We start from the raw sequence: 13,723 nt of genomic DNA on the forward strand, positions 1-13,723 counted from the left end.
CTCCTCTCTCTGTGCCTGCCTCTCTGCCTACCTGTGATCTCTGTCTGTCAAATAAATAAATAAAATCTTAAAAAAAAGTTTACTCAATCAACTCCTCTTAATACTCTATACGAAAATGTTAACTACAAAGACAAGTTATTTGTTCATGCCACCAAAAATAAAAAATATATCAGAGGAATCCAAATTAACCACAAAGATCTGAGCAGAACAACTTGTCTTCTATGGGTCCCCTCTAGGTGACACTGGGTCAAGTTCAAACACGACCTCTAACTAACTATAAGGTCCAAGAGGTGAAAACCTTGACTTGATATTCTATTACCTCTTCCATAAAGAATTACCTGAAAATCAGAAATTCTAATATGTAGAACAAAATCTTTAATATGTGTCCTTTTCTGAAAAATATTTTAAATGTCTAAATCAAAATTAGTTGGACTTCTCATAATTCTTTGCATTAGAAAAAATACTTATTTTTCAACCATCTTTTATTCCTATAAAAACCAGGCAAAAACTGACTTAAGTTTGATTTTCAATCATCAAAATCCACACATAAGAAAGAAGAGTGGAATTTTAAAAATACATAAAAATATTCCACTTTTCAGTTCTAAATAATGAAAAATCCAAACGAAGAGTAATTTTTGCCTTAGATTTAAATATGAACCTGGGGGCGTCTGGGTGGCTCAGTCAATTAAGCATCTGCCTTCAGTTCAGGTCATGATCCCAGAGCCCTGGGATTGAGCCCCACATCGAGCTCCCTGCTTATGGGGAGACTGCTTCCCCATCTCCCTCTGTGTTCCGCTCCCTCTGCTTATGCTCTGTCAAATAAATAAATAAAATCTTAAAAAAAAAAAAAGGATGAACTTGTATTCAATGAAGATGCATTTAAAAATGCTAGTTTAAAAATGATGCCAAAGAAATGTAGCTCAACCCTGTTTCTCTGCCCTTGAAAGAGAAATCAACTGCTGTTGAGGCCAACTGCCACTTCAGTTATATAGAGCAAAACCCTACTCTCTTTCTTGTTAAGTGTCCATTCTTGGAGGATTTAGCCTGATAAAAGTAAAGACAAGAATGGCGGGGTTTGGTTCAATCAGGATTTATCCTTTTATTTATTTATTTATTCTAAGTTTTGTATTTTTCATGGTGGACAGGTTCTGTTGTTTTTTTTCTTTTTTAAGTTTTGTATTTTTCACAGTGGACAGTTTTATTTCGTTTTTTCTTTTTCTTTCTTTCTTTTTTTTTTTGGATTTATCCTTTTAGAGTTCTAAATCAAATTTCAAAATCCAGTTAGCAATGACATTGGTCAATTCAAGACAGGTTGGGAATTGATCCCTGCATGACTGACTGTTGCAACAAAGGGCTGGGTGACTGACAATACACACACATGGTATTTCTACCAAATATAAGCCTAGAGCATTTCATAGCTCCTTTACATATTTCTGAGTTTCTGAAACATAAGTTCAATTCTATTTATAGTGAATACTTGACCCATCACTTACGAATGTTTTCTCTCTGTATATATATAATTTTCTCTTGTTAGGTAAAAGACGTAGGGTAATGACTGACACTATGCATGTATTTTGCCATAATCATTAAAAAGTTACATAATATGATTATATTTATATGAAAATTCAGAGTAAGTAAACTCATAAAGACAAAGTAGATTAGTGGTAGCTACAGGAGGGGTAATGGAAAAGGATTGATAGTGGGCTCAAGGTTTCCTTTTGGAGGAAAATGTTTCAGGATTAGACAGTAGTTGATGGTTGCACAACTTTATAAATACAGTAATTTTTCTTCAGAATTCTTGAGAGCATTAGATTATCATTTTCACCGTAAACATACAATAGAACCCCCAAAAAGTGGACACAAGAGGAAATACAGGGTGACAGCATTAGAAAAAAGAAAAAAAGAGCATTTGACACTACCTAATTTCCTAAAGTCTTCCGATACAAGATCAAAGGAGACCAAAGAAGACCTTGGCCTTAGTCACAATTGAAAAGGTGCCAGGGAATAGGGAAGACTTTACCCTCCCAGTGATGGAAACTGAGTTCATTTACTGAAACTCAGGGTTAAAAATAACAAAAGTTGTTGAACAACAATAAGCTAAGTATATTAATCCCTCTGGAAAACATCAGTGGCCTCGACTTTCTAGCCCTGGATAACACATCAATAACACCAGCTCCATTTCAGCAGGACTGTGGGGAAGATGGGAAAATAAAGAAGCTAACAATGCAAAATCCCTAGTGATATTAAGTCTAGTGTTTACTTAAATGACAAAAACTTGACCACCTCAATAATAACGTTCAAAAGTAAGAGAGGAATAAAATCAAGACACTATTGCTAATTTGTCTATAATGAAAGAATTCGAAAAAAATATTGTCCTAAATTTATACTACTGCATAAAAAGTTTCACTTGTCTCGACCTGTCAAATCTTTATTATGAAATAAACCAGTATCATTGCTGACAAATATAATAACTATAGTAAACAGGCATGCCAAAATCAATGCAGATTTTCAAAAAGGGTCAAGGAATCAACCGTCAGCTTAAATTGGTTAATTTTATTAAAATGGTTAAACATGACAGGCTGTCACAAAACTCCCAGATTTTTTACATGAGCAAAGTTGGATTAATTTGACCCAAATTTTGTATAACAGTTTTCCCAATTTCTAAAAATACATCAACTTTGTCACTTATCTTAAAATTTCTGCTTTACTTCCCTAGCTCGACCTCAAAAGAAACTTCTACAAGGCCATATATCTTGACATAGTGAAAGCAAAATAATCACAGCACTCAGCAGTGCTATTAACATTTCTGAGCCACAAGGGATTAAACAGGCAGATGCTATGGAAAGTGCCTGTTAGGAGAGGACAGGCGCAGCGTTGAGACTGCACCACAGCTGTGAGGGATTGAAGCTGCTAGCTATGGAATCAAGTTTAGGAGAAACTCTGGGCACAATTCCGGCATCCGAAATAAATTAAAGTAAACAGTCTTGCGCTCTCTCATCCACCCTGTTAGCAGCCTCTCGACTGAGTGGAGACCACACACTCAGACCACACAGCGCCAGCTGAACTCCTCGCACGCAACATCTACAAGCTGTCACTCTGCAGCACTGAGAGGAAAAGGAGGGGGGGAATTGAGGGGGGTTTGAAAAGAGAGAAGGAAAGAGGGGGAGGGGAGAGTGAAGAATCTCCTCTACATACAGCTGGACTGCGTGATACGTGGTTTGGAGAAAGGGAAAAACCTCCCTAAGAAAACAAGCTGGCTGTGGCCTTATGTATCCCTGACCTGTACTCCCCCATATCAATTTAGTAGCTGATGAAGGATTAACAAAGCATGCATTTAACATCAATTAACCTCCTATCCATCACAGGTCAAAAGAGAAAATTACCATTATAAAGCATTTCACTAAAATAAAGAGGAAAAACCACATTTTCTTATAATTTATAATATATAGTTAAATAAATACATTTTCTTTTAGATTTATATTATAATAATTTTAACCCATCTTCCTCTTTTAATGAAATGAATTTAAAGTGTTTCTGTAACAGAGATAGAAAATTTTAATTTTATAATTTTCCCATATTTCACTGTGATGCAACCTTATTTTTCCAAAATACTTACTGGTAGAATAAAAGATGGAAAGTATTTTTTACAAAACTTCAGACTAAAAATAAATTTAAAAAATAACTACTAGCAGTGATATTAGGGGGGAAAAAAACCAGAAAAATGGAAACACAAAAAGAGCTTTTGGGTGATTAACCAAAATTTTTTTTTTACTACTTATTAAGGAAGAATTTTGTTGATTTTAATTCATAACAAGAAACATGAAGAAAACAAGTAATCAGGTGTCTTACCCAGTCAGGTCCCCAGAGGCTTGGCTCACTCAGCTCAGCTAAAGGGATAAGACAGGAGTTGGAATAACATAAATTCTGATTGACTGAAGACTTGGAGAACCTTCACCAAACAAGCCAAGGAAAGCCTGATATTAAAGAACTATTTTCTTAGATCAGGCCACAGAAAAGTGAAAGTTTTCCGCAAAAAAAAATAGCAACAATTAAAAAAAAACAAAACAAAACAAACAAAAAAACCTCCCGAACTCCACCCCTCCCCATGCTATTCAAGTTAGCATCACCAGGGAACAAATCAGAAACACAGAATCTCAAGAACCCAACCCAACCCCACCTACGTTTGAGCCCATTCTGCACACATTAACATTTGATAAATCTATCCGGTCCAGAGCCATCATGGTTCCAAAGAACCCCAGAAAAATCTCATTGCAGAGATGCCTAGAGAGTTTCAACAATAAAATTACACTCAACTAGACTCTCAGGCCACCCGGTAACAGAAGCAAATGTGGAATTCACTATATCCTCCTTGAGTCAGGTTCAACCTATCCTAGAATAGACGTGCCTCTTGGGGCTGGGCTAGGCTAACCCTAGAGGGATCTCCTACAAATACTGGAAAAGGGTTTTAAGAATGGTAATTTATTTCTTTCAGTTTTCTGTAAACTCAGACTCTACTTTTCCTGTGCAGGGTCAAGGTCAAGTTATCTCAGCACAGCCACACATTTAACCATCTAAGGGCACAGGGTGGGACAAGTCTCAGAGACAGGGTCATGAACTCTTCCACCTAGCTTTCTAAATTAATCATCTCTCTCCATCTCAAAACCATGGTCAACAAAAATATAATCATACACGAATCTGAAAGGATGTGTAGGGTATAAACTGTGCAAAGAAACACTGGTCTCAGAAGGGACATCTGCAGAAAGGAAGGACTGAACGAATAGATAAAGCATCCCTACTTTCCCAGCTCTCTCTCTAGACTTCTTTCCTTCATCACTCCTATAAACAAAATATAATTTAAATATACTATGTTTTTAAATGAAAATGTAAGTTTTTGTGCTTTAATTCATTTGGGAATAAAGAATAATTTAAATTATATATATTTAATTTAATTTAATTATATATATGAAAAATAACTTCACTCCTGCTACAATGTTTGGGATTAAAGGGAAGGGGATGTACATGAAATGACTAGGAAAGAATACTAGAAGCAAGACAGTATATAGGGGAAAAGCCTGATGATTTGGCTCGCTAGATCTCCCGCGTAACTCACCTGTTACATAAATACTTGAGTACCCAGCTGATCTCCTAAAACAAGCACAGGATTTCATCTTAATTAGAAGAGTTAATTAAAAGTCTCCTTCTTTATTTCCCAGAAACTATAAAATCTCCTGCCTTAGCAGTATAAGTCTTCAAAGAGGACAATGACCTTCACTACAATTCAAGCCAAAGCTTTACTAATTAGGTCTAAAGGTGGCTGATTCTCTGACTCATGCCACCAGATGACATACTGAAAATGAAGTAGGCCAGTGCAAATCCACCCCCCCCTTCTACCACCCTCCAAAAACACAAACAAAAACAAAAATTTCAAAGTAGATTCACTATTTAATGGAAGAAGGAACAGTAGTTCATGTAAAAAAAAAAAAAAAAAAAAGCATAGCATTATTCAGTCATCAATCTATTGCCAATTGTACCATGTCCCTTACCATTCTCTCTTTATTAGGTCTACACTGCGTGAACAAAACATTATTTCTTGGTATTTTATAAAACAATTTTTTCAGGGAAAAAAGTGTCCTGGTGTTTGTTTTTTCAGAAAGATCACATGGACAACACTGGCAAAGTCATCATCAAATAAAACTGATTTCTATCTTTGTTTAGTCCATCAAGAAGGTTTGAGAAATATACAGAGACTGGTCACTCAGCACCTCAAACGGTGGTAGTGCTAGATTCCTTGTTAGATAGATAAACTAGAATTTGGAATAGATTGTTCAGTCAAAACAAATATTTATTAAGGACTTGCTGTGTCCCAGGCACTATCCTGGGGAAATGACAAGAAAAAGATTTTGTGACAAGTAGGTCATGGATGACCTTGACCTTCAATAGAGTGATGGGTACTGAAACCAGAGAACAGTGGGATAAATGACAAATTGAGTATAAATAACTATTTAAGAAATCAGCCTAGGAAGGAAAGAGAAATTTTAACAGAGGAATGTGAAATCAAAGGAGGATGCTACTTTTTTACTGTTATTATTTTTCTGTTTTGCTTTATTGTTTTCTGTCTTTAAGCATGTTTAAATGCTGACAAGAATGAACCTTTGGCAAGTACTCCCAAAGGCAAGAATGGATGGGGTACAGAGATCTGTCTTAGAGTAAATGCAATCTCTTTCAGTAAAAGTGGAGAAGGGGGGAAGCTTTTTTTTGGAAGAAAGAGCATGGGATTCTCCACTGATAGTTCTCCCCCCGCCCACTGATAGTTCTATTCACTGTGAATCAGAAGGCTAGATTATCTTCTAAGAGTATAGACATGTGAAACGATGAGAGATTTGAGAAGAATTGAAAATGCTTAAAATAGATTCTGCACAGGATAGAACCATGAACTGACATGGAAAACTCTAAAAAATCCCTTGATGGGCAGTTGGGAATGGTGACCATGGTTCTACAGGAGTACAAATCTAGATACTAGATTTTCCCTTGCTGGTTTCAGCAGCTCAGTTCAAGCATTACAGAAGGTAAAGGGTTGAAATGGTTGAGGGCTGAGAATTTGCTACCAAATGCTACAGAAGGATAATGATACAACTGAGTGTTCTGATATGAGTGACCAAAGATGAGGTGAAAGAGCAGGTGTAATGGAGGTAACTGAAGAAGAATTAGAAAGACACTAAGCAACGAGTGGGAGATTTGAGTTTTGGATTTCAGAAGTGGACCTACTTTAGTCCTGCTCCCATACTCCCAAGCACATCTCTGGCAATAGCCCTACCTCTTTGCTGGGGCTCCAGCTCTCAGCAGGCTGTAGTTTGTCCTTTTTTTCCTTTTACTTGTCAGTTTCTCTTTGGGCCTCACTACCCCTTATTTGTTCATGAACCCTGCCCACACCTCTGCAAGTAGTCCCTTTATTAAAACCTCCTTATTTGAACCATCTGGCATGAATTCTGATTCCTGCTGAGACCCTCATTTATCCAGATACACATCACGTCAATCACATGGAGCTTTCATTAAAATTAAACTAAAAACAAATATTCCTGGCTTTATAGTCTTGTTTTGTCTTTCAGTAAAATTACAATGAATGAAAGTTAAAATATTATACCCTCCAATATCACATAACTTTATAAACGGAAAAGGCCTTAAAAAATCATCAAATCTTACAGATGAAACTATGAGCCAACCTTGCCAAGAGCAGCACAGCCAGCAAGTAGCAAAAGGAGAATTCACTCTTCATTGCACCATGATTACCAAATGCTAACTCTGTGCCAGACACCACTCTAGGTGCCTATTTGCATCCACCTTAGGCAGCTTACATTCTAATTAACTAAATCCCATGTTTTCCAAATCCCAGTGTCCACTGTTCTTTCCACTACTGACACCAAGACTTATTTTAAGAAGGAAACAGTAGGTAGAGGGAATAATTAAAATCAAAACCAGAAATTAAGACTGGGATGCACCAGTCTTAAATACTACCAATGGTATTAAGTTAAAGAATGTTCACGAAGCTTTTGAGCAAGTCTAATACAATTTTCCTGGGGGAAAAAATGCATGACAAATTACTCCCAAACTCCTCTGCCTTTCCTTCACGGCACTCCATAAGCCAAAATGCACTTACTTACCCAGCCTATGGGCCTTTGTTTTTGGTGTACTAATCAGATATTCCTGTGCCTTCCCTATGAAGGGCCACATCCTCCTCCAACAAGGTCTGACCTCTGTCTAACCCCAACAGATCCTTCCCCTCTCTGAATTCCTGCTGTACTTACACTCAATATTATAGTTTTGTTCTTAGCTATTCTTTAATTGAGAGAGTAAAAATGCCCCTTCTGAATCTAGCCTATTATTTTATTTCTAATGTGTGTGTCAGGCATATGCTAAAATTGGGAGATACACAAATAACCAAGACTAACTCCTGTCCAGCCAGAACTTGGCCTTTTGACAGATTATGTAAATAACCATGATATATCTACAGCCCCCAAGACAACACAGGCATAGGATAGTGCTAACTGCTTAAAGGATTCACTGAGCTGGAAAATTTCAAACCAGGAAGAGCTCTTAAAAATAATCTAGATTCATATATTTCCTGACTACAGGAAAAAGGAAACTGAAAACCAAAGAGGTTAAGTACATGCTATGAAGCAGCTAGGTGGTAGCTCACAAACCAGTAAATGGTTGCTTTGACTCCTAAGCCAAAAAACCGTCTGACTCCCTGCTTTTCAAAGTGAGAGCCAAAGATGACTCTGAGTATGTCCACAGCTTCTTCAAGAGTCATATTTCTTTACAAGTACTTTAAGTTTTTGTGTATCAAGAATAATTATTTTAAATTAACATAAACATACACTGAACCACATGATAGTACAACACTACTTACTACCATGCAATTTCACCAGGCACTCCAGGAGATCCATGAACATATTCTTCACCATCTGAGAACAAACATTCTAGCATACTGCTTAACAAGTAATCAGTGTTAGTTCCCATGCCAGTCAATTTCAAAATCCTGCCTACTCAACATCGACCTAAAACTTATCCATTCAATTAACATTTATGCTCCTGAAATGTGGTAGGTGCTATACTAAGATCTTGGCTACATAAAAATAAATAAATTGGAGAATGGGTGAAAAAGTAATTAAAAGACTAACTATATAACAGCATTTCTTATACGATGGCCTAATCCTGCCACTCCCTGACACTAAAAATTATCCAAAGCACTTTATTAGAAGACTGCCTTTGCAAAACTTTTTGAGTACCAATTTCATTTCCCATAAGATTCATACATAACAGGCTCTCAAATATTAGAGGAATGAATGAAAATTTAATTAAGCGGGTCAATAATCATCTTTTCAAAAGGAGATAGTTCAAAATTACATTCAGTACAGAAAATTAAATTGTTGACATAAAAAAAGAAATTTCTGAAAATTCCAAGAGTTACTCCAAATTACGGTGGGGGATCCTTTGCTTCTCTGCTTAAATTAAGTTCCTACATAAACAGAAGAGAATATCTGAATAGTAAGCACACATCATCCTCTTTCCATTAGTCACCTTTGAGTTTATCTAGCGTACTTTGAGTCAACAACTTTTAACATACAGATGATCTTCAGGAAACTTCTGATTTTCAGTTTGTTAGCAGAGTCGGTTACATAAAGCCTGGCCAGAATATAATGACTTTTATAAATAAAATACTGTTATGTATCAGGAGACCGAGCCACATAACCTTGGTTAAAACTAACTTTTCAATATAGTGCATCCAAATGATTTAATTAAGATGTGTCTGATTCTTGAGTATTTTTCAAAGTTCTTGTCAGTTTACTCAGATTCATTAAAAAAAGAAATGTCCTCATACTTACTATTATGACTGACCTTTACCAATTAAGAATAGCTTATTTCCATTTAAAGACAAGCTTTTCAAGAACTGTTTCTTGGATATTTAGAAAGTGTCTACAAAATCCTGTGACACCAAGTTAAGCATCACCAGGCTTAAATGAGGGACGATACCGTGTTTAGATACTGCAGGCTGTAGAGCTTCAGTGCATGGTCTCAAAGGAAGTTAAAAAACTGAGTAACTACAGGCTAGTTACATAAGCACTCTGGGCTTCCGTTTCCCCTTCTGTAAAATGGGGATAATACAGCGCATCTACCTCTTGTATGGAGTATATCAGTCAGTAAATGTAAACGCTTAGAAGAGTCGAATAAAGGCGCATAGACAATGCTCAGTGTAACTCTGATGCAAACCTAAGCAAAATATGCCTCACATTCGCTCTTTGCGAATAAATTCTTATACCTGGCGCAGTGACAACTACGCAGGGGCGCCAGGGGCCGTGCGAGGCCGACTACAACAAACCCGTCGAGAGTCAGTGCTCTGGAGGCCCACGCCCGGCCTGGGGATGGGGGGCTCGGGGCCTCTAGCAGGTGTCCAGGGACCTCGCGGAGTTGGGGACAGGAACCGCCCCGCGCCTTCCTCCTCACAAGGACTGGAGAGCGGTGCAGGAGGCTGATACCGGCGCTGGCGGACCACTTCCACCCGCCTCTCCGGGAGCGAGGCCAGCCGGCGCCCGCCGCCCTGCCTGTCCGTGCCTCCCCAGTCTGGCCCTCAGCCAGGACCTCAGGCTCCAAAACATACCTCAGGCCTGCCTGCCGCCCCCTACGGCCCGCACGACAAAGCTCCCGGCCGCTCTCGCGAAAAGCTCCGGGGTAACAGCTGCCCCAACCGCCGGCGCCTTCACTTCCGCCCGCTGAGAGCGCCGAGGGCGTCGATCCGCCGAGTAGTCGAGCACCGAGTCCTCGATGGACCAAGCCACTCTGGGAGGGGCGGGGCTGGCTTCCCGTAGGGCTGGAACTGAGGCTGGGGCCGGGGCGGGGATTGCGGGGGAATGGGTGGCAGTTGGGGCTAGCTGGAGGGTTTTGGGGGCGGGGGGTGCTAAGGGGCTAAGGGCGAGGAGGAAGCGACCCGGAGCGGATCGCTGCGTGCAACCGCCGTGTGGTGCCCTCGGATCACCTCCAGGAGGATGTAGAATGACACTCGGTCGGTTTCTGGTGGGATCTGCACCGGGTCAGGTCGATGTAGCTCCTACCTAGGCCCTGGGAGTCCAGATGACGCACAAAAGTCACAGGACCTCGGAAATTGTGGAAGAGAATGCCAGACTCTGAAGTGTTGATTAAGTTAAATTTAGGGAACACCACCCTCGGCTAGGCGCTGTGAAGGGCATTAGATACACAAAGGTGAATAAAAGGTAGTCACTTCCTTGAAAGGATCTCGCTGGGCTGAGGATAAACTTGCATGGTAAGAGGAAAAATGTCACTAAGGGAGAGAATGCAGCAGTCTAGGCAAGAAATGATTGTAGTTTGCCCTGAAGAGGCAATGGTGGAGATGGAGGGTAAGTGGTGACAGGAAACTGAGAAAATTTTCTTCTGGTTCCTTCTGCTTTATTAGCAAAAGATGCATTAAGATCATCTGTGAAGATGGAGGATGGGATGCAAGGGAGTTTTGGAGAGAAGTGGTGAAATCTTTGTCTTGGATGTTGTGAAGCAAATTACTAAGAAAATATGGCAAGATTTCCAGGCAGGGTTGAAAGCCCTCCTGGGATGTATAGTCCTAAATTTAAAACGAAAGAAGTCCGCGTACTTGGGTATGTTTTGGCTGCTCTGGTGTAGGTAGAGAATTAGTAGAAAATTAGTTGTAAAACTTAGGATTCAATTTTACAAGGTAGAAGGAGCAGCCAACAAAGGAGTTGAAAGTTTCTGCAAAGAAATGTTATTATGGAGGACCATGGAGTTCAACCTCTTGTGATAGGGTATTTAGAGGGATTGTTCTGGTTGTCTTGGAATTGGCAACTTAGACTATAAAAGGTGTCAGGTAACTGATCATATGTCCCACTCTGCATGAGAGAACTCTGGTTTTTTGTTTGTTTTTTGGTGTGTGTGTGGGGGGGTTGTTTGTTTTTTTTTTTTTTTTGTTTTTTTCTGTTATCCTGACCTAAGAAGTAAGAGTGCCCCTGCCAAAATGTCCATTTAGACAATATGTCATCACACTAAAGTCACTGCACATTATATAGAGAGCCGCAAACAATTGAGATCAGACACCTCTTCAAGGCTTAGAAGGGATTCTGCAAGTGGTTCTAAGCAGGCAGTCTCTCTGCTGACCCGAGGCATGCAGGATAGGGACAAAGTTCTTGGAAGAGCTGGCCTGCCATTGGGACTATACATGATTTAAGAGTATGCTGTCTGCTTTTGGTCTAGAAATTCTCAAAAGTATGAGAGCTATTTGAGTGACCAGTTACAGCTAAATGGAAAGGAGGGTAGCTATAAAGCAGAGGCACCACCATGGCAAAGATTTTTGCCATCTCTCTAAGAACTCAGACATGCACCTCACACAAACTTCATCTTTGGCTGATTTGTATGTCTCACATGAATGCCCACCAGAGAGCATCCACAGCAGAGGGGCTCAGACTACCCAGGGTGATTTGGCCACCCTCTGTCCTGGGCCTCCCCAGGGTTTATACAGTGGGTCTATGAATGGTATAGCCACGGTAGCAGGGATGGAGCTACACGGGCACCTTTCAACAACGCAGATCCAGATAGTGCATCCACTCTCTCCAGCTCCAGATGCCAGTGCGATCATTTGGCAAGTTGATTTGTTCAGACCCAGATACATATCCTAGATTTTGGTTTGTCTTCCCTGCCTGCAGAGCCCTGACAACCATCACTATCCAGTTGCTCACAGTGTCTTATTTACCATAATGGGATTTCCCATAATAACACCTAGGACCAGGGACACCCTTAAGAGTAAAAGAGGTATGACAAAGAGGACAACATAAAATCTACTGATTCTACCATACATCACATACCCAGAAGCTACCACCCTGAGAGGACATTAGGAAGCCTCTTAAAGGCATAGCTAAGGCTCCATCTTGGAGATAACATTTTTCAGGGTTAAGATGTTATGCTATGGAATGCAATATGTATTTTGAACCTAATACCAGCATATGGTGCTGCGTGTCTGATGGAGTCCTGGCTCCTGTGGTGGGAGAGGATACTTTGCCAGGGAATAGAAAGTTTCACTAAATGTAAAGGCCTCTCCTCATTTGGGCTCCTCATGTAGGCAACAGAAAATGATCCTTATGATCAGAAGGAACTATGAACAGGGAATATTTTTTCTGGAACTCGAGGAACTCACTGGCCATCTTTTCCATGCATGGTGATAAGAGTAAATGGGCAACATGGCAATCCTCGCCTAACAAGTGCATGGCAATGGGCTCAGACCCCACATGTACAGAGGTCTGGATCACTTCATCACTCAAGCAACATAGGCCAACAGAAGTGCTAGGTGAGGCTGAGGGGATTCTAGAATAGGTGATAAAGGAGGAAGATAATGGAATCACTATAGCCTCAGGACCAACTGTAACAGGAGCCCATAGCTCAGCCTATCAATACCTCTGGTGTGGTATGACTTGACATCAGCATGAAGAATCAGTGACAGAACAAATTGAATACAGCACAGCATGCAGGGGATAGAGAGTAGTAGAGGCTGTCAGAGCCTACCCATATTCCTCTGCTGTTCCCTTTGCTCTCTGAAGTCTGCTTTCCCTTTTTGCCTCAGGGTTTTCTTCCTGGGCACGGGGCAACCTGGAAACACTGGAGAATTCACTGACCCAGATGCAGGCTTCAGCCAAAGATAGGCAAGGAATTGATGTATAACTATCCAGCTTGCTTCAGTCCTAGGGTAGCTCAAAGAAAGGCATGTTATCCAGCATATTCCAGAATCTCCCTTGAGACAGAGCTCCAGTGCCCTCAGGAACACCTTCACAGCACACCTTTTATTGGCTTCCTTCCCTTTCCCTTTTGACTTCCCCACTTTCCTTCTGTGTTTCCTGGTATCATCTCCCAGACTAAATACTGGCCCTTGAAACCATATCTCAGAGTTGGCGTCTGGGAGAATCCGGCTAAGATAGTCATTATCATAGACCAAAAACAACTTATACTTATTACAGCTCAAATGTGTCTATGTGATGAATTACAAACCTATTAGGGAAATATATCTTAAGAAAAGGTGGTATTTTGTACAGATCCTTTGTGTTGTGGGATTTAGCATGACTCTCATTATTCTTTCCTGTACATCAGAAGTTATGTCTAAGTGTTGCTCCAGTCTGCAATAACTCAGCTGTCCCAGGATCATCCACGTTAAAACACA

The 13,723-nt window shown here is 40.0% G+C and overlaps 1 protein-coding gene across 1 annotated transcript in view; it reads right to left on the bottom strand.

The window, feature by feature from the left end:
- LOC111156692 (exocyst complex component 2) overlaps positions 1-10,207 on the bottom strand; it is a 307,781-nt gene extending 297,574 nt beyond the window's left edge. Inside the window, exon 1 of the mRNA XM_022517721.1 lies at positions 10,157-10,207. The gene's annotated coding sequence lies outside the window, so the exon portion shown is untranslated. The remainder of the gene's footprint in view (positions 1-10,156) is intronic.
- Positions 10,208-13,723: the final 3,516 nt, after the last annotated feature.

Source organism: Enhydra lutris, unplaced genomic scaffold, assembly GCF_002288905.1.
Source record: "Enhydra lutris kenyoni isolate GAN:26980312 unplaced genomic scaffold, ASM228890v2 scaffoldscaffold48, whole genome shotgun sequence".
In the NCBI taxonomy this organism is placed as follows: Eukaryota; Metazoa; Chordata; class Mammalia; order Carnivora; family Mustelidae; genus Enhydra; species Enhydra lutris.